This window comes from Squalius cephalus (assembly GCF_949319135.1).
Source record: "Squalius cephalus genome assembly, chromosome: 9".
NCBI lineage: Eukaryota > Metazoa > Chordata > Actinopteri > Cypriniformes > Leuciscidae > Squalius > Squalius cephalus.
Window position 1 is genome coordinate 25,719,579 of NC_137130.1, and position 26,902 is coordinate 25,746,480.

Consider the following 26,902-nt stretch of genomic DNA (forward strand, 5'->3'; position numbering starts at 1 on the left):
CTGTGACAGCTGCAATGCACCCCCAAGCTCAGCGAGAACATTTTGAGGAGGGCACAGCGAACAATCATGGAGCGAGTGTCCTCTCTGCCCTAAAACCTCTCTAGCCAAACCAGAAAAGTGTGTAATTGAAGTTCTGTTTCATTGCCTAAGCCATCTATGTGCTGAGTTGATGTCAACAGAAGTGGACATGCAGTGAACAGAGGGATGTGTGAATACATGTTAGTGCTCCATGCTCCAAAATCCCACAATCCTGTCCCTTGCCAGCCCTTGTTTAGTTGGCACATGGCTTTACAATGACATCATCTGCGGGAAGATAAAGATGGAAATTGAGACCCAGAAGGAGAGTCAACATAAGCCAAGGACAGTCTCTCAGTCGTATATTGATAGACTGAGATAGCGAGGGATGAGGTTGGATGAATTTCTCTGCTGGGCTCTAGACTGCAAAGAAAATGGTTGCAAAAGCGCCAAAAGACAGTGACAACCATTTAAAAAGGAGTCACTATTGATTACTGATGCGTTATATATCAGTATATCATAGGATATAAACTGATTTAAGAGATTTTTTTTTTCTTCATTTATTGCAATCATTTCCTCTATTTTTACATTTAGATTATCTTTTACTGTCGTCAACCACATAAAGTTAATCTTTTAAACACTATTAATTTAATAACACTGTTAAATGTAAGCAAATCTCATTTTTCATACTGTACTTTGTAAATCTTGTGATGCCTAAATTCACTTGTAGCATTTAAAATGTTTGATTTTATTTTTATTTTTAATTATAGACAATGGTATTTATTGGTTATCAACCAACATAACGTAATTGTCATCTTGAATGTTAATATTGGTGCATGACTGTTAGGAAAACTTTTTCTGAGGTTGTGCTGAAAGTTATTTAGTTGCACTAGTTGATCTTTATGTTTCCTTCACTATTCTCATATTTCATGTTCAATGAACACAATGTTAGTCATTTGATTTGCAAACAAATGACTCTTATGAAACATTCAGAGATGTGAACCATGAGTCATTTTCCCGGTATGTTCACTTTAGAAAATAAAGCAACTGCAAGACATACCTAACATTTAAGGCTGATTATTTTTCAGTCGGTTAATCTATCAATTTTCTTTGGTTATTCTATCTTTTTGTGTGTGTGTGTGTGTGTGTGTGTGTGTGGAAAATCTAGTAATTATTTCTTGATTAGTCAGTTAACCCTTTGGTTAACTTACCAATATATAATAACCATGACTTGCAATTAATCTTTTAATGTTTTAACAGCACATAAATCAACATATTTGTGTAATCCAATGTCATCGATTATGTTGTTGCATTGTTCCACCCCTACATATATTAGAAAACGAGATAACTAGAAAAACAGTTTGTCGTTTATAAAATTTCAATTGTAGTCTGTATCTTGAATTTAATTGTTCCTTCATCGCAGCAACAGTGACTGTTATTAAAGGGTTGAATAAGAAGCTTTGCACTTTGCCCCATTCATTCTCAATTACCCACCTACCAAACCCACCGCATGCTTTAGGGGGTGTGCTAAAAGTCAATGGTCTCAGGGGAGGCAAGAGAAATGCGCCGTCCCGCTGTAACTTTACATGTGGTGTTGCTGTTATACAGTGTTACTTTTGAAAAAAAAGTGATTTATACACTTTTTTAATGTAACATTTGTAATATTTGTGTTATTTTATTTTTGTAATGTGGATTATTTTCTCATTCCTTGCCTCCTCGGGTAAACTCCCATGACTGAAGCACTTCCGAACAGCCAACTTTATTAGAAAGATTATGCTAAAAATCTGCATTGTAGAAGCTGATGGCTCCCTAGTCATTTATTTTAGTTTGCATCCCTGTTCTGGTTAAGTTTTTGAGTGATGGATGGAAAGGTAGATGGATAGGTGGAGGTAGAGAGAGGTGAAGGATACGTTTTTGCTGTCTCACCCGTAAATGCTGTTTTGACTCGGCATGACATATGCTGTGCCAGGCTCTGCCCTTCAGGAGCCCAGAACACGATCTGCTCTAGCGGGACGCTTCCTGTCTTTCCTCTGGACCCTAACCTCGTTTTCCAGAACCGCCTGCTCTGTCACGATAACGCCATAGGGGTTACATAATGACCCACCACCCCCTAAGCTCGTCCCCCGTCAGGCAGCATGGAAGGGCCAGAGTGACACAAATGTACTGTTGCATTGTGGGATGCGGTAGTCCCCTGCCAGATTTTGTGACTTTTCTCTGCCACTGCGCTAAATGCATCGCCAGTGCGCTGACCTTCAAGCATCAGCTTGGCGACATCATTAACCTTTGCCCTTCGCCATAAAAGCCCCCTCACTTTCCTGACTGCTCATATTCTGCCTGAGGAGGGATCTCAAAAATGTAGTGGTCTGTAGGGCCAGAATAGTTAACTGTGTGAACAATAAAATAAACAATACTTACAAAAATAAATAACACTTTTAGTTGAATAGTTATTGGATGGGGGCTGTTTAGGTTAAAAAATAACAAAAAGCACAATAAAAGTAGTTTGACGAGCTGTATTTGTGTTTAAGTTATGTTATACTGTAATGTGCTATTTGTAAAGATATTTTTCTATAATATACTTTTACACTATATATATATATTTTTTTTTTTTTCTTAATTTTAATGGTAAAAACCGTTATAATTGGTTAATGGTGTTTCCTTACTATATAAGGTGAAAAGCTGTAATAGATCCAATTTAACGTTTCATGTAATTTTACATTAAAATGCTGTTAAATGTACAGTTTTTTAAGATGAAAAAGAACAAATAATTTTTAGTGAGAAAAAAAATATATATAAATTGACATTTCCAGAATTTCCTGTGTGATACATTGGTTTTTACCGTAAATTTATGTTAGTCTGTCCATATTTTTTTTACAGTAAAGTTCTGGCAACCACAGTTGCACCCCCCCCCCCCTTCTTTTACAGTGCAGATTATTTATAAATATATATTTATTCATTAAAAATTAAAAATGACATTGCTTGTAATTGTTATTGCTATTAAAAGGTATTTTCAAGATGCTTTCATTTTGTCATTTACAGTATATGTCATTTATATGCAATATTACTATACAAAATTATACAATCTGCAAAACAGGAGAAATCTGTGCACTATAGTTAAAATATTGAAAATGGGCTATGATGATACTGATGTAAACATGGGCCTTTAAGTGCACCTGAGGTTTAATATGGTTACTCTACATGTTTATTAAGCAGCCTGGCAGCTGTTGGAAAGAAACTGTTCTTTAATCAGGAGGTTTTAGATGTTAGTGATCCCAGGTGTCTGCCTGAGCAGAGCAGCTGAAACCAGTTATGTGCTGGGTGAGATGGTTCCTCAGTTATCTACTGAGTGTGTGTGATAGTGAGTAAGATGAGAGAGACGGTTTAAGGCTTCGCAAAAAAGAAGTTTGAAATACATGACCAGCGGAATACAGTTAGAGAACATTCCAATAACTAAAATGACAGCACTGAGAAAACAGCAGATAAGAAAGCATCTGATCGACATTGATCTGTTTGCACCAGCTCTGCAATGCACACACTCCAGTCAATTCATGTCACATTTATATATTCAATCTATTGCTTTAAAGCAAGCAGCTTTACAGTATTAAACAATGTCAGTGTCTTTCCATTCGAATTACAACTTCATTTTCTACTATAAAGCAGTGTTTTCATGTTTTTACACACGTCTAGGGGTGAAACGGATCGCAGTTGATCCGTGATCCATATGGATCAGGCCCCACGGTTCGGCACTCATGTGATTCGCGGATTAACTGCTACATTTACCCATCATAGAGTGAAAGTTTATAATTTTGACGTGTTTTGTCTTGCCAATTTACACATTCAAACAATTATAAACGTGGAAGAAGAGGCGAAAATCGGGACTCGCGCATTATCTGTGCGCACAGCCGCACGCACCTGAAGCGCACAGAGCGAGAGAGAAAGAGAGAGAGAGAGAGAGAGAGAGAGAAAGAGAAAGAGAGAGGCGCGTTTCAGAGAGCGCTCGAATACAGAATTGATTCCTCTTTCGCGTTTCCTTGCCCTTGAACGGACACATAAACAAAATACCCGTCTAAATGGCCGTCTCGACAAGTATACTCTCGTTTATGTCATAAGTGAAAAGTTGAGAAAGAAACGGATATTTGTCAGTTTTTTCGGCCTGTGCAGTCGGTCTTAAAGTGACATCACACACCTAATATTCCTACTGTTGTCTGTGTCATTAATGTTAATAAAACAACAAAATACAGCTTTAACACAGATGAAACTATATATAATTTCTACAGTGAACAAATATCCTATAGTGTTATTTTACATTTAGGCTTAATTATTCATTTCTGTACCTGAATACTACTGTTAGACTTTGTAACTTTATGTAGTATTCATCTCTGCTTGTAATTTGTATTTGATCTTATTTTATTACTGACTGTTCACTTGTTTTAAATAATGTGTGAACTTTATCAGTTAGGCTAGTAGTTTTTGATGTAGTAGCTATTGAAGAACTTCAAGTGAGCTTTAAGTAATAAATGAAAAGCAAAGTTTATGATTTCACACCAGTTAGTTCTTTTATTTCGCTTGAAAAATATCGGGGCCTTAACCCTTAAATGCATGAATGTTTCGCCAATCAATATTATATTCAGGTCTTTAGCGACCTGGATCTATATCTAACAAGGATTGGATTTCTACCTGTCGCGATATTATACAGCTCTCCTGATATTACAGTAACAATTACAGAAAGAGCTTGGAAGGGTTCAGTTTGAGCAGAAGTTTTATATCATCATCATCTGTCCTCATCAGAGCTCATTTCCCAGTACATTCAGCATCTGGATCATATTTACGTTCTTTGCATATTGCGTTCAGTATTTGCTCTGCAGTAAATCACTGAACCATTTCAAGTTTTGCTGATGATACTTACTATTCTTTTGTTTCTGCCTGCTGTAACTATGAGTGAAACGTCACTTCACAATCAGACATTGCCACCTTGTGGAATAAATGTGAATTGCACTTACTCAGTCATCAAAGACTCAATTATTGTTGTGCAGAAAAAATATATACTTTAGCGACCCTATACAATTTTTACAAAAAATGGATGAGAAAACGGGCATTCTTTTACAATTGTTTTATTTTTTTCTTGTTATATGGTTATAATGAATTGATTGAGGAATACTAAGAAGGTTGATGTCTAACTTTAAAAAATTAATGAGGATGAGGGTAATGAATGGTGTCCCGGGTCACTAAAGACCCAAGGTGTGCATTTAAAGGCTAAAAGTGCTGTTGATTATTCCTTGCATTAACTAATGAATTGTCCTAATAATCATTAGATGAGTTTCTTATCAGAATAGCACTTGTTAGTTGCAGCCGTAGTCATTTGTAGTTACATTTTATCATCTGAACTTTGGCTCTCAACCAAGTGATGTCTATATATTTGGAAAGACACGCGCTGCATCTGTCTCCATGAATGCTTCTCACTGATAGCTACAGGGTAAGTGCATAATATTCTCTTAACGGCATCTCTTCTCTGACAAGTGCACATATCGCAGCTGCGCTTTTTGAAGTCCTATCTTCATTGTCACAGCGGAGCTTAGAAACCAGTTTTATTTGAGACTGTTTATCTCTGTGATAACTTCACAGTACTTTGGTTTCTAAATATACCACTGCGTTCTTTAATTTGGTTCAGTCTTTAAACATGTCTTTAAGCGCACCTTCTCTTGTTTTAGATCTAATTGCCTCGTTCCCTTTGCAGCGTGCTGTCATCCTAGTTCTTGTACAAGTGTTCTATTTTTGGATGAGGGTCGTATTGTAGAGGAGGTGGCTGAGAAGAGATACGTCGAGCAGGTGAGAAGGGGTTCGCTTTTAAGTGGCTTGTGGATGCCAGTCATTTGTTCAGGAGTTGCAGTTTTGCAGGTTGAGTGAATTTTCAGTCTCTGCCTACTTCCCCTGTGATTTGATCAATCAAGGAAAAATGAAGGGGAAAAACTCTATTCCGTTCAAATTGGAGCTGTCATGTAGCTGATGTGTAAATGGAGGACTATATGCCTGAATTACTGTGATGAATCTTGGCTTTTTGAGGACATTACTCTTTCACATAATTTGTGTAGATGTTCAGCTAATGCCACTGCATACTTGTTACTCAAATTCCGAGCAATTTTAGCTTTATATATATATATATATATATATATATATATATATATATATATATATATATATATATATATATATATATAATATGGTTATTATTAGTACTATCATTTCAGCACAAAGTCGAAAGCATGTCATGAAATAATCACCCTTCTATCATGATACCATTTGCATGACGATTTACATGATGCTCGTGTTGATATAGAGCCCTGAAGTCATGTGAAAAGCACTTGACGGTATAGTTCAGTCAAAAACAAAAATTCTGTCATCTTACTCACCCTAATATTATATAAACCCATGACTTTCTTTCTTTCTTGGAACACAAAAGGATATGTTTAGCAGAATGACAACCTTAGTCAGCGTTCGCTTTCATTACACTGATAAAAGATACAATGAAACTGAAGGTCATTGAGGCTGTCAGTTTAAACCCTTATTATACAAAAGAAAGAAAGTCCTACATGTTTGAAAAATGAGGGTAGGTTATTGATGACTTGAATTTTTCAGAAAATGAACTTAACAGAACCACTCATGCTATTGGTTAATGACTGATTTGGATACTCGAACAAACAGAAGTGTTTACACTTTGAAATTAACCCATGAACGGCTTACTTTAACCCTCTCTGGGACATCGTCATTTATAAATGATGCAAATAAATTTGCATTGAAAATGCAATAATAATATTAAACCAAAAAACAAATTTTTGTATTTTCATATGACATCCCTTTCAGCCAATAAAATTAAAGTCTATGTGCCATGTGCGTGACATTTTTGGCAACAAGAAAGTGAAAGAGACATTAGCACGTCATGTTAGGTCACATGCTGTCAAGGCTCCATTGTGATTTCATTTTATACTAGAAAATTCAATTTAAAAACCCATTGCATATCCAAATAGGTTTTTGGTCATTTTAAAGCTCATTTTGTAAAATCAATAACTCAAAAAGATCACAAAATCTGTGTGTTATGCATAAATGACGAAGTCCTTTTAGGGGATACATATTTTCTGTAGCTGTCACTATTGCTCTGTACTGGCAGGCAGTATAATAGCCTTTTTGCCTGTGTTTTAGGTTGACGTTAGTAAGTTTTATAGAAGACAGAGCTCTACCTTTTCCAAAAAGTATTGATGATAGTGATTGCAGTGCATCAGAAATTAAGGTCGTAGTAGCTAAGGATAAAGTTGAAGATCAAGTAGGATAGAAGCAGTGAGGGTAGAGATGAGGAATATAAGTCACAGATTGTTGTGGAAGTTAGCCATTTGAGCACATTATGCCAGTTTGGAAGATGTGATCCATAACACAACCAGAGGTCAGGAAAGATGCCACTGCCTATTGGCCCTCACTGACAAGCAGGGATTCTCCCAAAATTATTTTATTCCTTAAAACTCACCTTTGATCATCAAAATGACATATTTAAAAGTTTTTTTTTTTTTTACTTGAAAATGTTTTCTTCATGCCTTTAAAATAGCTTGAATGTAACTCTACAACCTTGCTTCATTTTGTATACGTTGTTCTATGAATATGCAAATTAGCCCCGCCTCCACTCACTCATACCAGATCAGAGACCCACTTGTTGACGATCACACGTTGATCTGATTGGTTACAAGGCAGTTTATGACGGCAGGAACACCAGCGATTTCAAACGGGTTCACTGCAGTTTTAAAGAGAAAATACTCAGCCGTGGTGCTGACTTGTGAATTTGTACATGGTTTGTCTTAAAGCACATTAAAAACACCACATAGACATATAAACTACACTAAAAGCTTGAATTTCACGACAGGGGGACTTAAAAATCAAGTAACATGTGGAAAGTGTTGGCTACACTGAAAAAGAAGAGTCTTCTTGATTTTCACTTGTGCTACAATCATTGATTTGGAATTCCAAGAAAGGAACAATGTTACAGATTGTTTTAATATTTTTTGAAACCCTTAGATGTGGCTTCACTACTTTCCAGTCAGTGAAATTGCTTCTGAATTTGCCAAAAATAATTTACCCTAATAGGACAAAATCAGTTTTAAATGGCATTAAAGGTAAGATGTAGAAAACTAATTTTGGAAAATGATTTTAGTCTTATATATGTAATATATAAAGTCATTTATTATTATTTTCTAGCTGTGATTTCATAATTAGTCCCATAGAGGTTTTATTGACTCTCCACATCAAACTGGAGGAAAGTATTATAAAGGGATAGATTCAACCAAGTTTTGTCCTCATTTATTCACCCACGTTGTTCCACTTTAAAGCTATTTGCTTACCTATTGTGACTTTTAGAAAGCATGTGCACAGGAGATGAATAAAAAACACATCGAAAATGCACTTGAAGGCTTGATAAACATTATTCATGGTCAAGTACTCATGCACTGATGTGAACACATGATTCAAAGATGCAGACCCTGAGGTCTAACTGTGAAAAGGAAAGAATGGCCCGTGGCAGGCCTGCGCACTCTATGTATGTGTATGCGTGTGTGTGTTTAGGTGCATCAAAGGGAATAATTCAGCAGTGAGCAGAGAGGAAACTCTATAGTACAAAGGGAAGGTGAAGGACACACTCAGTGTGAGTAAACAGCAGTTCTCATCGGACGGCTCATTAATGTCTGCTCCATATGCACATCTGTAGAGAGCTGTAAACTTGCATAAAAGAGCCTTACACTATTGACAGTCTACTGTATCTACAAGAGCAGTCTTGTGGTTATCTACGGTTTCCTTTTTGAGATGTTGACATCTTCCATCTGTGAAGGTTTTTTTCAGCATACCAATCAACCTTCTTTACTTTGTTCATCAAGTGAAACAGTGTTGGAAAGCAGTTACTTGTTAGCGCATCTAGTCCAAAAGTTTGGATAATTGTATTTTTTTTTTATTTTTTTTTTAAAGAAATTAATACTTTTCAGCACTGAAACATTAATCAAAAGTGACATTAAAGACATTTATAATGTTACAAAAGATTTCTATTATAAATAAATGCTGTTTTTTTATGTTTCTATTTCCATTACAGGAATAAATTACATTTTAAAATATATGTAACAGTTATTTTAAACTATAATACTATAATTATCAAATAATTGCAGCCTTGGTGAACATAAAATACTCTTTCAAAAACATAAAAAAATATTACAACCCCACATTTTTGAACAATAGTGTGTGTATATAACAATTTAAAATACAAGTAAATACAAGGACATGTCTTATGTAAAGAAGCATGCCAGATGACTATTCTACTAGTCTTTCTCTAGCATTGTGATAGATATATATTTTAAGTATCGACTTAAAGAGCCAGTTTTATGAGCAGAAAATATAATTTTATGAGCAAGATAGACACCAGAGAGTCCCGAAACCCCCTGGGGTTGAACATACATCGCATACATTTACATTGCATGCATTTTTTTCTAGCCAATAACCCGCCTTAAAGTGATCGCATTAATAAATTATAGAGTGATTTGATTAATTCTTCCCATCCGGGAAACATGAATATTCTATCGTCCTCTGGTTCAGTCTCTAATATGCATACTGATGATATTTGAGGGTTATTGTCGAAGCTCTCTCTGGATTACCCGATGAGAGAGAAAGAGATGTCGAACCCAGGCTAACCTATTAAAGAAAATACCCACGTGTCTGATCCAGGGATTATGCCTGACACGCTCCAACCGGGGTGTGCTGTACATGGAGTAATGAGGAAGAGAGGAAGACAGCGAGAGACCCTCCATATGGATGTCTCAGAGGGACTGTGATGGAATGAAATGAGCAGATATGTACTGCTGTCGGTACCGTGCCATGAGAGACCTGCATATGGAGCGAAGATGAAGAGAGAGCCAAACGCACCAGTTCAAGGGGGTTTATGGTACCTCTGATCATATCACACAGGGGTTTAATTGGGCAGAGGCCAAACAGAGCAGCTGCGGTACACCACATGCGAGTCATTGGAGTCATGCCTCACTGCTTTATCGAGGAAGTTGGCGATATGAATGGGTTTCCTCAACGCCTCTAGTATTCTAGTTAAGTTTTATTTATTCTTGAGCTTAACAGGTTTTCATAAGGTCAGGCTGTAGTAATTGTGTTTATTAGTTATTATTATTATCAATTCGTCATTTAAAAAGGTAAACCGAAACTAGGACTGCAGGTATGCAAAGCCGTATTTGCTTTCCATTTTCAGTACCAATCATGTTGTTCACTTTCTTTATTCCAGACGGTTCATGTCGTGAATATATTCGCACAGTGGAATGCACAGGCAAGATGATGTAAAATAAGAGCAGCCTTTTGTCTATGAGTCATGACATCTTTGCTCACTTTCGTCACTTTCACTGTTATTCCCGTTCACCTTACTCATTTGCTAAACTGAACAGCCAATCAGGGGTGCGTTTCCCAAAAACATTGTTAGCCAACTATGGTGGCAAGTTCCGTCGTTGTCAGCATAGTTCAACGAGTCAGTTTTTCCCAAAACCATCGATCTAACGAACATTCGCAAACAGCATCGCAAATTGAGTGGTCGGAACGACAGATCTCGAGCTGTGGTAAGAAGAATAGTTTCTTGTTTACAGTACCTGTATCAGAGACCTCCTGGGAAAACCAGGTTGCTGCTGGAAGAGGTGTTAGTGAGGCCAGCAGGGGGCGCTCACCCTGTGGTCTGTGTGGGTCCTAACGCCCCAGTGTAGTGATGGGGACACTCTAATGTCAAAGAGCACCGTCCTTCGGATGAGACATTAAACCGAGGACCTGACTCTCTGTGGTCATTAAAAATCCCAGGATTTCCTTCGGAAAAAAGAGTAGGGGTTTAACCAAATTTGCCCATTGGCCCGTGTCCATCATGGCCTCCTAATCATCCCCATATACTGATTGGCTTCATCACCAATCTGTCTCCTCTCCACCAATAAGCTGGTGTGTGGTGGGCGTTCTGGCGCAATATGGCTGCCGTTGCATCATCCAGGTGGATGCTGCACATTGGTGGTGGTTGAGGAGATTTCCCCCTTCCTATATAAAGGAAGCGTTATATAAATGTAACACATTAATTACTATGTAAGAACGAGCCTATGATTGAATCTGGAAATCAAGCAAAATAACTGAGAAAAATTTGAAATAGTCCTCAGATGCCATATCCATATTTTATAGCAAAACATCGAGCATTAAATTGATCTCAAACAGATTCATTAAAATGAGTTATTACTCCACCACCTGCGCGACATCATTAACCAACATGGTTGAACGACCAATTTGAACAAAAATAAAGTTTTATTATCTTTTGTAACATTCCACCAGTGGACTTTACAGTCATTTTTAATCAGGTGTTGTGATTTCTCTCAATCATTTTAAAACAAGTGGTCCATTTCCTCCTTTTTATAATGTCTCGAATCAGTGGATTGCAGGGTTTCGGTACGCCCATGTATTGCTTCCTCAAGAGTCACAGTGTAGCATAATATAGATGTAGCTGTGTGTGTGTGTGTAGCGCTGCTGTTAGATATAGATTGAGATTTATGGCTGTAGGCCTATTACAGCACCGCCATGATCATGCCAGGCTCCAGGACACATCCTCTCCTCTCTCATTCCTGACAACCCCCTTTCTCCCAGCCAGAAGACTCATGTTCACAAGCCCTTTTTCATTACCTCAGTCGGAGAGAGATATGCCTTCAATCTTCGTGAATGAATTCTTCTCCGGCTCTCACAACTGCGAGCTCTCGTTCGTCTCCATCCCCAGAGCGTGTGCTCGTAATCTTGTGTTTGATTTGAAGCCCCATGTTTGATCACGGCTGTCTGTTTAGCTGCCATCTCCCCGCCCGTATCATACACACACAGAGAAACCAGACGTGATCTGTAGGCTAGAGGCTGACATTTTTTCGGGAATCCCGCGGGATGGGAAACAAAATCACTATTAATCACGGGATTGGGACGGGACAGGAAAAAATGTCAGCGGGAGTGGGTGGGACCGGGAATCGTAATAAAACTATGATACCCAACTTTATACACAAATATGCAGTTTCTATAAATAAACTCTATATTTAAATTTTGAACTAAATTCTATTTGCCCTGTCTCTTTATGCTCTCCTGTTTGCTTTGGTGTGGCTGGTAAAGTGAATGACGTGTTCCACACACCCGTACCAGTTGGTGGCTGTAATATATGCACCAAGTTGGTATACAATGCCAACCATCAATAATATAAGACAGAGCTGCCAACTCTCACACATTCTCCGTGAGACACACGCAATTGACACTTTTCACACGCTCTCACGCCACACAACCATTTTCTAACGCACAGAAAAATCGCGAAGCAAAGAGGACACGGAGATCCGACAGACTAGACAGAGCAGGTTACTTTATGATAGAAAAAAATCTCAGCTCTCAGATTCTGTCAATTTTATTACGAAATTCAAACAATAAATACCGTTTTGGCGCTTGTAAATGTTACGTGACAGATCCCTAGCGCACGTGAACTGATCATCTCTACTAGCTAATAGTAAAAAAAACACGAATGAACACTGAAAGATACAGTACAACTTACCGAAATGTATATTCCTCATACATAATATCGATCAATCAGTGTTTTTCATCAGCGTGAAGAGGTCAATAACATAGCCGGAGAACAATTATGTCACATTTACCTCAGGAAAGCCATTTAATGAACATACTATAGGCTATAGCACGTAGTTGGCAAGAAAAAAAATAGCTATAGAGAGTATTTTGCTAAATATGTGTTCTATATTACATTTTTATTATATTTTTACTTATATCATTCAATTGTTATTATAATAATAAAAAAAATGCATTATATTTAATTTGAGTTATTTTTAACCTTAAATAATAGCCTACTACCAGCTGATAGGGCTCTCTGTATGTTTACAGCATTTCTTGAGAAAAAATAACGCCTATCTTGTGTAGCCTACCTAATATTTATCCAAATGAGTCAATATTAAATCAAATCACAATAATTGAATTGAATTGAAATAATAAAAAAGCGTAGCTTACCAGAAATTGTACCATGTAAACATTGTAACATGTTGTCACTAAACCTAATAAAATTCAGTTTAGTTACTAAAATGTTAGTGACAATCACAATACACTTTTTTTTTTTTTTTTGCCTGTGTGTGTGTTTGCATGGATGATTTACAGGAAATTTAATGTGTTTAATGTGCATTGTTTAAACTCGCTTTCAGTTCAATAAAGTAACATAAACTGTGCTATGCTGTAGGCCTACTGTATTTTTTTTTACTGTAACTGACAGATTCCGGTCAAAAAAACACAACACGGGAGTGGGAGGGAATAGGAGTCATTCTTCTGGGATTGGGACGGGATTGGATGTTTTTTCGTGGGATTGGGACGGGACAGGATTTTTTTTGTGGGAGTGGGACGGGAGAGATTTGAAAATCCACTCCCGTGTCACCCTCTACTGTAGGCATGTGCCGCTTTGGATGTTTGTTCATGCTTCGGCTTTGGACCACAAGTATCCTATTTTTTTTTATGTACTCATGTACGTATAATAGACCAGTGGCTTTTTACTGTGTGTGTGTGGGAAGATGCGTGTCTGTTCTGATTTAGAGCTGTGAGAGATACATGTTTGTTTTAGCGTGTGTGTGGGAACATCCGTGAGAGCTGTATGTAAGTATGCAGTGGATACATCGCCACTGGGGTACAGAGTGAGTCATTAGTTGTCCCAGTGGAAGCAGCTGGATCACATACACACACACATACACACACACACACACACACACACACACTCACGGAGAGCCTGAAGTATATTTTCAGGCTAGTCTAGTTAGGGCTGCCATGCGGTTGGATTCATTAGCATCTCATTTGTGTCTTTAGATGTCTTATTTTGGAACCGAGATCATTGCTATAGAGCTGGTAAGTCCCGCCCCTTCCGCTAATCTCCCTGGACCTTTAGGTTGAAAAATCGTCAATACAAGTGAATGGGAGAAAATAATTATTTTCTGGTCCCGTTTGAATTGTGCCATGAATGTGAACATATGTTGTCTGTGAATTTTTTTATATAACTTTTCGTGTAAAGAATGCTACAATTTAGCGTGTAGAAGTTTGATACGGTTAGACTTTGTGTGAGAGCACTTTGTGGACTTTTTCGACTCGTTTGAAACGTCACCACCACTCACACACGGACACTAGCTCACGGATCCCGCTAAACATGGCTGTGTCTTTGGTGCACTTCACCGCCTTATTTCAGGGAGAGGACAAAATCGTTGAGGTTGGCGAAAACCACGGGTAAGTCAACTTTATGGGGTGACGTCACATAGGCGACATGTCTTTCTCGTTATGTCTTTTCCACAACTGCTAGCCGAAGAATCATACCATATACTGCCAAACTCGTAACATGAAAAATTATATAAAAAATTCACAGACAACATATGTTCACATTCATGGCACAATTCAAACGGGACCAGAAAACAATTATTTTCTCCCATTCACTTGCATTGACGATTTTTCAACCTAGAGGTCCACTTGGGGTTTTACGGATGGGCGGGACTTACCAGCTCTATAGGACTAAAAGTTGTAAGGGAAATCTGGAATTGGTGGTTTATAAAGCTTCAGAGAAAAACATTCCTCTAATGAGCAGTATAACAGTCTATTTTTGGTGCTTATTACGTCACACATTAGGGGTGGGAATTTCAGGCACCTCATGATTTGACCGTTATAGGATTTTTAATGGCCGACGCTAATATTGATGTGTAGATAACATGGTGACTGATTAATGAAACTCCAAATTCATGAAAACTTCAGCTATCTATTGATAAAGCTTTCGGTAGATGTTGGAACTGACATAACATAGAATGAGGGATATTGTTGTTAACTAAAGCCGAAACTAAAACTGAAAAAAAGTTGTTACATAAAAATATGTTGTTTAATGTTCGCCATGCTTTTTAAGTTTAAATGAATAGCCTAGTTCATCAAGAAATGGAAATTCTGTCATGATTTATTCTGATTCTTTTTGTTCCAAACTAATACTTAACAAATCCTGCACTCCATTGTACACTTTTTTTTTTAAATTTCAATCTGTTCCTCACACAAAACTGTATAGCTTCAGAATACTTTTATGGTGCTTATTTTGTGAATTTGGAGCTTGACATCACCCATTGACTTGCATTTTATGTAAAGATTGCAGAATCATTTGAAAAAGCCCTACAATTCATCTGTGAATCAGTTCAGCTCCAATTCAGATCTTACTATATACAGTACCTTATCATAATTGCTTGTACGCAGAACACCATGAACAGGTAGAGCCAAGCCAAGCGTCTGTGAGGGGTAAAGTGGGCTAATTTTGTGGGCAGGCTTGGATGTCTCGTAAAAGAATTCATTGTGCGGCTTGACTGAGATCTCTTCTGGTTTGACTCAGTGGACATGTGTGCTGGGTATGTTTGTTTTGACAGGTGCTGAAGCCCTTCTGTAGCGCTGCATTTGTGCTCAGTGTAACTGTAGCTGAGAGCCATGCGGGTCAGTGACCGCTGGTTAGCCTCGGTTTGCCTCTGGCGCTGTGGAAGTCATGAAGAGCACTTGTCAGAGGTCTGCCCTGTAGCGGAGTCAAGGTCAAACCCTCGCACAAGAGAGATAAAGTAATGAGACACCAGAAACCTGTGACATCCTACCCTTTCTGTAAATGGCTGTCTTTGCTGTTGGGCCTTTTGTATTTTTGTCCGTACCTGTTTCGTGATGACACTGTGGGTGAGTTAATGGTATGTTTTTTTTTTTTACATGTGCTGTTTATTATGCATGCGTTGCTGCAGGGCATTGCTGCTGGCATGCTTGGTTCCCCGCATATCCTTTTGATCACAGCAGGAATACTTGAAGATTGTATCATGAAGATTTGCAGCACTTCAGTTTGGTATGATCTGATTTACTGCAGGTCTATGGTGAACGGAAGACCTCCCTGACTGTAACTGCTGAAGGATGTTCATTCTCTGAATGAATGAATCCATCAACCCAAACCTTGCATGTTATGGTTACACACTAGAAAAAAACTCCTATGGAGTATTTTACTAACAAGAATGTATAAGATTTGATTTGTGTGATGTGGAAGGGCGGGGAAACGGCAAGCTGGATTTCTTAAAGCACAGGTGACCTACATCCAATTTGTCAGTGTATGCTTAAAGGGGTAATTCATCACTGGCAAAATGGGCTTTTTATGAAACTTGGTTGAAACGCTGTAAAATAATTGTTCAAATTGGTGCTACGTGGTTGGAGAAAAGAGAGAAAAGGGCTGTGGCATTCTCTTATGCTAACAACTTCAACACCTATAATGCACTTTTAATTTTGTCTGTCGACTGTTTTAAATTTCTGAATTAAAATTAATTTTGATATTTATTTAGGAACCAATATGTAGAATAAAAAAGAAAAAGAAAAAAAAAGTAAAAAAAGAATATTGTAGGCTAACTGAGAAGACTTCTGCAGACCCTCTTTAACTGTGTGTCAAGGTCCCCCTTAAAATACCAGATAATTTGAGAAGGCTAGCGTAATTTAAATAGTAAAATGTCATGTGGTGTGGCCTCTCAGGTAGTTTTGGTATAGCCTTGTATTTATGAATTAGCCTAATAACATTGGATATATTTAAATATATTTTTTAAATATAGTTTTTACTTTTTACTTGGTTACGCCACATTTTTAAATTTAATGTAAAACCAACATAAATACAAAGAATACCTTCCATTAGTCCTGTTGTCGACAGACTCAAGTGTGTGGAGTACGTCAGAAACTGAAGCCAAGTGATTTTATTGAGCTCTATTTTGCTTTCAACGCTCACATCCAGTGTAGGCAAATGTCAGCCGTTAAGCGACTGAATGACAGTGGGCTGGGCCTATGGTGCTATGATGATGTATATCTATTTGCACATCTATTGTATCCAGTGTAGACAGCCTCAGTGATTTTAATGAGCTCTATTTTTCTTTCGACGCTCACATCCAATGTAGGCAAATGTCAGCTGTTAAGCGACTAAATGACAGTGGGCGGGGCCTATGGTGCGACGATGTATGTCTATTTGTTGAAGTCTTGCACTGGAGGCAGTCCTATGCCTGTTTAACATCACAGATCCCACATTATCAAAATGAGACATTTTTGGATCTGGATTAAATGAATGTTTTGTTTATAATGAGGACGAAGTTTTAAAGTCATGAAACTTGCAGGATGTACAAAGACCTCTTATATGTACAAAGACCTCTTATATGTCAAAAGATCAAGGCAAATTTGATTTCTCATGCCAGGATCCCAAAAATGTCCTCAGCGTTTGGTCGCAAACTTTTGTTCTTCCTCAATGTCATTGTAACACAATCCCCTTTGAAATCAGTGGATTCTCAGCGTTTTTTGATGAAGCGTGAACTAGTGAGTAGGCACCCTTAGCTTTGTTTGTAAAACATTTTTGTTCTTTTTTTCTTAAACCTTAAGGAATGTCTGTGTTCAACCTCATCTCTGTTTAAGGCAACAGTTGTACTCAGACTGATGGATTCCATTCAGACTAACATGGAAAACACCCTGGGGCGATGCGTCGGGATGATTTGATTAGCGACTTTAAACTACTGAGGAAATAAACACCACAGGGAGGGAAGAATCTCCGAGCTGAATTTGCAATATGCCAAATGCTCTACTGAAAGCATGTTTAATGTAGCTTGAGCTCAGTTGGTTTTCTAGATTGGTTGAAGTCGCCAGTAGCATTTGTGGACTGTTTTTCGAACTATGCAGTGTTTAATTGTAACGGATAAGGAATCACTTGCAATGCATGTCAGCGCTGGGTTGTAGAACAGGATGGGCTTGTCGACCTTATACAATATCCTGCCTGTTGTGTGTGATATGTGACCCCAATAGGGCTGAAAGAGATAACATGCCATAGAGCAAGTGTTCCCACAAATGTGGGCTTTGACCTCTCTCTGACATTTTCTGTGAATAAACCATACAACATTGTTTCTATTGGGAGAAGACAGACATAAGTGGGTAACACTTCAAAGCTTTTGTTCTCTGTGTATCTCTTTTTTCCGGTATGTTAGTGTGTGCAGTGGGAATATTGTTGAGCTCACAAACAGGAAAATAAAATAAAATAAAATAAATAACCTCATTCTGAGGAGCAACCAACCAAACAAGCAGCATGAGAGGGAATTATGAGTTGTTTGAAGGAAGTGTAGGAATCTCAGAAGAGGAAAACCAAGAGACACAAGAAGTTGAATAAGGGAAAGGTAGTGTCATCTTATTATCTTGTTTCAAAGCATGGCATGATATCCTATACACTATTGTTCAAAAGTATGGACATTTTATAATGGACAGTTAATATGGACATTTTATAATGTTACAAAAGATTTGTATTTCAAATAAATGCTGTTCTTTTGAACTTTCTATTTATTGAAAAAACTTGGAAAAAAGGGTCATGGTTTCCACAAAAATATTAAGCATCACAACTGTTTAGCATTGATATAGGCTAATGATAATAAATGCCCAAAATCAGCATATTAGATCTTAGGATTTCTGGAGGATCATGTGACACTGAAGACTGGAATAATGATGGTGAAAAAATAAGCTTTGCAATTACTGTAAAAAAATTACATTTCAAAATAAAACTGGAAAGTGTTATTTTAAATTGTAATAATATTTCACAATATTGCTGTCTTAATGTACTCTTGGTCAAATAAATGCAACCCTGGTGAGCATAAGGTACTTCATTCAAAAACATTCAAATAATCTTACTGATGATGACAAACTTTTGAACGGTAGTCTATTTTTTTCCATTGAATTTCCAGCAAAATTAACTATACTGCTGTGATATACCCTGCCATAACTGTCAATTGAAAATACTCATATCTTTATATATGCTTATAGCACCCACCCCTAAAAGCACTGATAAGAAAATAAATGATTAACAGTTTTCCTGATTTTTAGAGAGTGAGCAAGCATTTTGGAAAAGGAATCCAAACTATGCGATTTGCCATTCAGGGCCACCTGTTCAGTGCATCCCTGGTGTGCTGGGCATGGCAAACCCTTTTGTTTCAGTTTGTGTGGGCTTCAGTCTCCTCTCTCTGTTCAGCTCCAGACACCCGTCTGCCTGTCTGTCCCTCGCTACAGAGAGGGTTTGGCCACTGCATCCATAGAAACCTGCAAACAATGGCCCATACTCTTATGAAGGAGAGGAGAAAGAAAGGAAAAGGCTGAGTGAGAATGCTTAGCACGGGAAAGGAGATCTGTGTTGCACGGTGATCTGTCCTGGGGAGATGAGCGTGAGAGCTGTCAGACCTATGACATACATGGAGGTTACCCACATTCCTGTGTGGCGTAAGGAATGGCAGTGTTCATGTGTATCCCAGGAAACAAGTGTCTGATGTTTAATTGTCATCTTAAAGGCACAATATGTATCTTTTTTGCTTTAAAAATTGCAAAAATCACTATATCTATGTTATATATATTTTATTTTAGTTGTGTACTTACATTATCCCGACTGTTTCCAACAACTTTCAAACCAGGAGAAATTTTAATTTAATTCGAAGACACAGCACATTTCTTTATTTCTGTTTTGTCGTAGTCAATGGCGTCATATCCGCGTTGTCCCTGGTTTCCGCTCGTACTGCCATGGTAACCAGAGCCCTCTGATAGTAACCAAGGCGACAGACGTGGACAATGTAGTTCGCAATGTCTATTTGCACGCTGTTGTTGTTTCGTTCAAACATTATGGACCATGGCAAGCAGACTTTGGATAAAAAAGGAGAACTAAAATGAGAATCAATTCAGCGCGGTGTTTTCGAAATGCCGAGAGCTCCCATAGACAGTATATAAACGAGAGCTCCACGTCCGAGACTTCGACCGCTCCTACATGTACTTTATTAAACAGGTGAGCACATTTACATAAAACTAATCAATGTTATATAGTTCAACAATGATAAAATGTTATAATATGATCTGTATGTTATTCTAATGTTGATCTAGCTTACTGCTAGTCTCATACAGACAAACTAACACATAGGCTAGGCCTACATTTCAACTCACTCAAATGCAGTTTAGTGTGATAGTGTAATGTTAGACCAAGTGAAACAGCGCTGCGTTACCTCACAAGTTTAATTTGTCTAATAAACTGACCTGTGAGTTGTAATTCTGCACTCGCGTGTAGTTCGGTAGAATGAAATGTCCATATTCCTTTTATATCCGCGGGACTCGCGTCGCGTGTGGAGCTGATAGCTGTCTCTTAGCAATCCCGACCTGCTTCATATCACAGTCATGATAAAAGCATCGATGTATTCAGTCAACCATAAACATTAGATCGGTCGGCTTGATGTTGACAAGAAGATCCATAATTCTTAGCAAATGTTGCGTCATCAAACTACGCCTTTGTTATTGTAAGAGGTTAGCGACCCCTAGCGGCGAAAAAAATTACATAGTGTACGTTTAATCTGTGTCACATTTACCGTTTTTCGGTGAATTTTTACTGACAAAATCCAGCCATTTCAATGAATTAACGCAATCTGGAATCTCACGTGAGGGCGAAAGATTTTCCCAAACAGATTTTGCTACGGGTTCAACTCAAGATTGTCATGCTAATTTGCCATGTTGACCAACCAAAAAAGTGGCTTCTGTGTGAGATGTGGAGCTTTTATATGTTTTTGTTTCATAGTCCTACATTTGGTCATACAAGCACAGAGTTGGTGTCATTATATTTTAGTCTGGTGAACATTTTTTTAAATAAATGCATAAGGGATGGGTCAAAATGGTCAACATGTATGCACTGAAATCCAAAAATTGACTAGCTGATTTGTGAGGTTGTTTAGTTTTAGATTTTTTTAGAGGTGTGGGTTTTTATTTTTTCATTTTTTATTTTTATGACATATCTTGCGTATTTTAAATACCTTGCCAAGTTAAAAATTGTTTGATGTAGAGCTGCATGATTTTGGATTAACTTTTTTTTTTCAAATAGAGATCATGATTCTCCCACGATTCTGATCAGACAACACAATAATATTTAATTTACTAGGGGTTCTGACCAAAAAAAAAAAAAAAAAAAGGTTTGAATGAGTGATTCTATTCTATGACTCATAAATACTTTGCTTGTTTCATTACTGGATGAATTAGCTTTCTGAACGATTCTCTCGAATGCATGATTCAATGACAAATACATTTTTAACAGTCACTTGTGGCCACCTGGTGACATAATGTAATAAATACAATCGCTTCCTTCCATAGATATCATTTTCTATCCGAACTTTGAACTTTTATCCCAGTACTTCTGTGATTTGAATATTTGTAACCTGTGAATGTGATTTTGTCAAAGGTTTAATAGACATGGCCGAATCGTTGTCATTTAGGAATGAGATCATGTGGGTGTTTGAATCGAGATCGTGATCTTTTAAAGATTAATCATACGGCTCTAGTGTGACGTTTAAAAAACGTGTGTCGAGACATCCTGCATTCTGCTCCTTTCCGTTTCACCCCATCCTGCTGTGCTGAAAAACACCTCAGAATTACATTTTTCTGATGTAAGACTTTTATTTTGAAAGACGTGTGAAAGCAGTTGACTCTTCTGTCAGACGCACTTAAAGTAAAGTGCCTGAGAAGACATTGTTGCCTAATTCAGTATCTGCGGTCAGATGAGATGTTGTCGTGTCATTATTCCATGCTTTATGTGTTTTATTTACCATGGTAACTAGTTTCCATAACCTTAACCCCTGAACATTTTCACTTTGTGTTGTTTGTAATATTTTTTATGACTGTGGTGACTCATACCAACTTGCTAACCGTATAATACTGTTCATTTATCAGTGTGAGTAATATTCTTACAATTTATGTGAATGTTAAGTGAAGTGGGATGGTACTTGTGTGTGTCTCAATGACTTTTGAGAAACAAATTTGATTGATTTAGATTCCTAAAAATGTGGGTTGTTGTGGCTTAATGACCACGGAAAATGTGGGTCCCACTGCCAAACCAGTTGAAAAGTACCACCACTTTAAGTCCTTGTAGTCGAGTAATCATTCAGACAACCCACCAGCTGGTTGATATTAAAAATGTGTAATTTTGCACATCCCTAGAATGCATAATATTTAGGCTATTCATAGATTTTGAATAATAGATGATCTTTGATGTTTTTTTTGAACTTCAAAAGTATTCAAATGAAAGTCAAGATTTTCTTATGACTGGTGAATATTTGTGTGGGTTTTTTCTTTAGGCTATTGGTCAGGGTTCAGGGGTCATTTCAGGATCAGCGGGTTCTTTAGATTATTACTCAGAGGTCTGAGATGCATGTTAAACAATGGAAAGATTGTTTGCTGAACAATGCCGAATTCATTTGTGGAAAAAGCATTGCTGGAACAAAGTAGAAGAATGACATCAAAGACAACCAATGCTTTTTCACTGCACTCAGAGTCTTAATTCAGATCATCCTCATTATGCAAAGCGGTGACAGAAACTTTCCTGATTCGGTTGTGACACAAACAAGGTTGCTATTTTTTTAGTGTAAGCTATACATGAAGTGTAGCATACAATCACATCACCCTGGGACCTGCTGCAAGTCATGTGCTGTATTATTTTCTAAGGTTTTGCTTAGTAATGTGGTTTAATCAGTCACTGAAATTATTTATTTCTTTTTTTCTCTTGTGATCAAATGTTTGTAAGGAGAGTGGGACCTCAGTGGAAATCTGTTCACCATTAGCCATATGCTTTTGCGTGAAAGCTTCTATGATGTCACCAAGCAGTCAAACAGTGATTAATTTTCTTTTTATTGCTTACTGAAGAAGAGCAACCGCTAACCCCATCAGAGACATTACAGCGTGAGTCACCGCAAGCACAGCCCACTGTATTGGAGTTTGGACTTTAGGATGCTTTTTATTTGCTTTGGATATTAGCCGAAACAATAAATGTGACCTATTTAACATAACAGAACTGGTGAGTCTGTTATTAGTGGTACACCAATCAACATTTTAGATCAATATCAATAAATGGTATTGTAACTTTAATTTGCTGATAATAATACACAATCTCATGGCAATTTGTTTTTGTAGGATTTGCTTACAAACTGTTATTACTGGTGTTGTGATGTACATATGTGGTTTGTCACAAACTAGTTTTGATGAGCGACATGAAGAGTACAAATTGGCGTTTTATTATGCAAATGTATTAACTTCTGCTTAAGACATAGAAATGCATTATTGTAGATGGTGTTTAGGGACATACACTGTAAATCTGGTAAATTTTAAATGTGTACCTTAGCAGGATTGGAACACTGCATCAATCAGTGAGCATCCATGATAATAACTGTTTTAAAAATATTTAATTTATAAATGATATAGTTCTCATAGCGTACCATGTGAATGTGCTTTTTACTGTAAATCTCACAAATATTAGGCCTAGACATGTTCACCTTTATTTTGAATACAGATTCCATGTGTAAAATATCACAAGTTAAGTCATCCTTTAGCATAACTGCTGTTGACAGTCTACTGACGTTTCATCATCTTCCTAGTCTCTCATTTTCACAAATAACTGGTTTGAAACTGGTCTCGCCATGTCGCTGTCAAACTTCATTCCTTCTTACCACTTTCTATTTTAAGCTGCTCATCCATTTCTCACTGTTGTATGATGTAATGTCTTGTGTTTTTGAGATCACCCGGTCGGTATGTGTGTGTGAAAGTTCATTCCCTGGTAAAGGTGTGTGTTGAGTTTACTGGTGGTTCAGACTAATCATTAACACCAGCAATGGGAACACACATGTATCTGCCTTTTAAAGGTCCTGACCTGATTTCTCTACCGCTTTCATACCGGGACAAATTTACTCGGTCCCCTTCTGCACACTCCACAACATTAGCTTAATTCTTGAGCCTATTTGGATGGTTCTGAATGTGTCTGTGTTAGTGCCAGAGATGTTTGCTGGAGGGAGATGAATGTGCCAGTTGCTACAGACATGACAGGAATCCAAAAGAGGCCAGGAAAGCGTAAAATAGATGATTGGTAGATTCATTCTTTACCTCTGGACTGAAGAATCCGGTGGGCCTTCTTTTTGTCATCTCTCTCTTTACTTGTGCTCCCTCTTTTCCCCTTTTCCCAGTGTTTTTGTGCTGTGTATAAAGCTCGAGAGAGTCTCTATAGAGTGCTGATTCAGCCGGACAGAACCCTTTCTTTAATTCCCACTCAAAATTCCCACTTGAGGGGGAAAGCCAGGCCAGCTGGATTTGGGGAAAATAATGGTACATCTACAACGTCCTCTTTCTTGATTTATCTTGTGCTCTCTTTCTCCTTGATCTTATTCTTTCTTTCTTTCTTTCTTTTCTCCCCAGGATACTGAAGCAACATTTTCCATTTGTTCATCATTTTCTGTCATCTTTTCGCTTTCTAGTACAAACAATTGAGACTTTGGAGAGAATGACTTGACTTTGACTTTCATTTATTTGTATAGAATACAAAAAGCATGACTTCAGCTCAATAAAACCCTAAAAATTATGCATTGTGCCCTCCATAAGTATTGGGATATTAAATACAAAATTGATCTGTTTGCTGTGGTGTCAAAAAATCTGTAAATATGATTAACAAATGAATATGAGAATGTCACTGTTTATTATTGTCTGTTTTAACACATATGTTTTAGAAGAACAGCACATTTAGAATTGCATCCCTCTATCTAAAATGGTTCTTTTGGGAACCCAAAATGGTTCTTCAATGGCATTTCTGCAAAAACACCTTTTAGGAAGCTTTATTTTTTAAGGGCAGTGAATATATTTTAGCCAGATATTTGACATCTGCTTTGCGTGTGAAAGATGTTTAGTTGGGTTAAGCGAATGTTAGCTGGACGTTTGCCTGGCGGATGTATTAGTCGTATTAAATGCTTTTTCTCCCTCGAGAGCATGGCTCAGAGTGCTAAGTGCTTCTGGACTATGGGAACTCATCTTGGCTGAGGATAGATCAATTCAAGGTCAGAGAGTGGCTTCCTTCTCTTCTTGTCTTCACAAACATTGTCCACTAAGACATCATGGCTGCCGGACGTAAGATGTGAAGTGGAGTATGAGTGATTTTCTGCTTGTGGTGAGAAATGTTTATAACCCGACTAATTGCCTCATTTTGGTTAAAAGGCTTCTCCCATGCGTATGTGTAAGTGAGCGTAAGCTGACATTGAGCTGGGAAAGATTGATCATTACCAAGCAGCTTTCCGGCATCTGAGTGAACGCCAAGCCTTGAGGATTGATCTGCTTTCCCGCGGCAGAGCCATCGTTCTTCTTAACAGCCTTGATTATGAAGGAGGTGGGCTAAGCTGTGTGGATATTACAGGGGGCGGGGCTCCGATTAGCCAAATGAGCGTCATCTATCACCGCGCTGCCAGGACAGAGACTGAAGAGGAGAGAGGGGAAAGAGATGGACGGACGACCTTTAACAGCGTCCTCCGACACAACGACCGTGATTCTGTCCTGATTCGTAGAAACAACGAGTGATGATAGAAATGCAGTGTCTAGTAGATGTGCGATTATATCAGAAGCTGGTATCCATAAATCTGTCACGCATTTCTTTTTCTACAAACAAACTTTTTTTCAAATGGTGTTGTTGATTTTATCTCAGCAGATGGTTGACAAAACATGTGGAAATGTGAAAGTTTTTCTGATATCTGTTCTTCTCACTGCTCCAGAATATTCTGCAATTCAATGCAATTTATTCTTATGCATTTAGTATTGTTTTGTCATGTTGGTGATAGAACCATCGCAACATGGATGACATGGATGATAATGTGCTACTGTTCAGGACAGCTGGCATTTCACGCATAAAGTTGTAAATAGGGTTTTGTGAACCCTTAAATATTTTTTAACACATAAATAACTTAATCTGTGTCTTCATCTATCACTCAAATTCAGATGAGTTGTTAACAAAATCAGTCGACTAGTCTTAAGTCAGCCCTGTATAGTAATTAGTCTGTCCACATGACTCTGATCAGAAGTTTTTCTTAGGGATTTGAGATTTCAGATGAATTTGTACTGTATATGTCTGTAGCAGCAGTGCTTTAGTTGAGATTATTTAAGAAGACTGTACAATAGCTGCACACTCTATGAGCAGTTACATATCTTAATCATGTTAAAAGTGTCTCGCATTAAATCAGAGCTTCTCAACCTTTTAACTTGAAGGCCAACATAATATTCAAAGATGTTTCCTCTGGTGTTTCTATTGTAATTATGACAGCACCGATTATTTTCATACAAAAACTGGAAATGTTGATACATTTATTAATAAATTTGTCGTTTATGTATGCATGCATGTATTTATTGTGTGTATGTGTGTGTGTGTTTAGCATTTTAAATACATTTTAATTATTACTTTTTTAAATATAATTTTAAGTCATCGTTTGCTGAGGCCCCCTGATTGAGAACTTCAAATTTGCATTGCACCACCACCAAAAATTGAAGTAATTGACTTACTAAGTCAATTGTTGGATGACTAGGCCTAGCTGATTACGTAACCATTCTGGCCCATTCCTTACATATCATTTTTATTTTATTTTTGTTTCTCCCTAAAGAGTAGCTGAATGCATTATGCATTTAAAATTATGATTGGTGGTCGACCAATATATTGCCACTGCCGATATATTGCCATTTTTTAAATGATCATCAACAGTGTCTTTATTTGAATATGGCTGAATATGATTCCCTCTGCCCAGATTTACTAGATTGAGTGCACTGGTGGTTACAGTAATTACTTCCTTTTTACTCATCTTTTTATTTTCATGTATTTATATTTTCCAAAATGTCTTTATTTTTGAAAATGCTATAATAAGATTCCAGAATTAAGAAGTTAATAATATCTAATTTTAAATGTTTATTTTACCTATTTTTTTATCAGAATATTTTTTTTAAC

General features: G+C 37.4%; 1 protein-coding gene across 1 annotated transcript in view; it reads left to right on the plus strand.

Annotated features, from left to right (window-relative positions):
• nck2a (NCK adaptor protein 2a) overlaps positions 1 to 26,902 on the plus strand; it is a 68,579-nt gene that overhangs the window by 24,669 nt on the left and 17,008 nt on the right. The window lies entirely within an intron of this gene.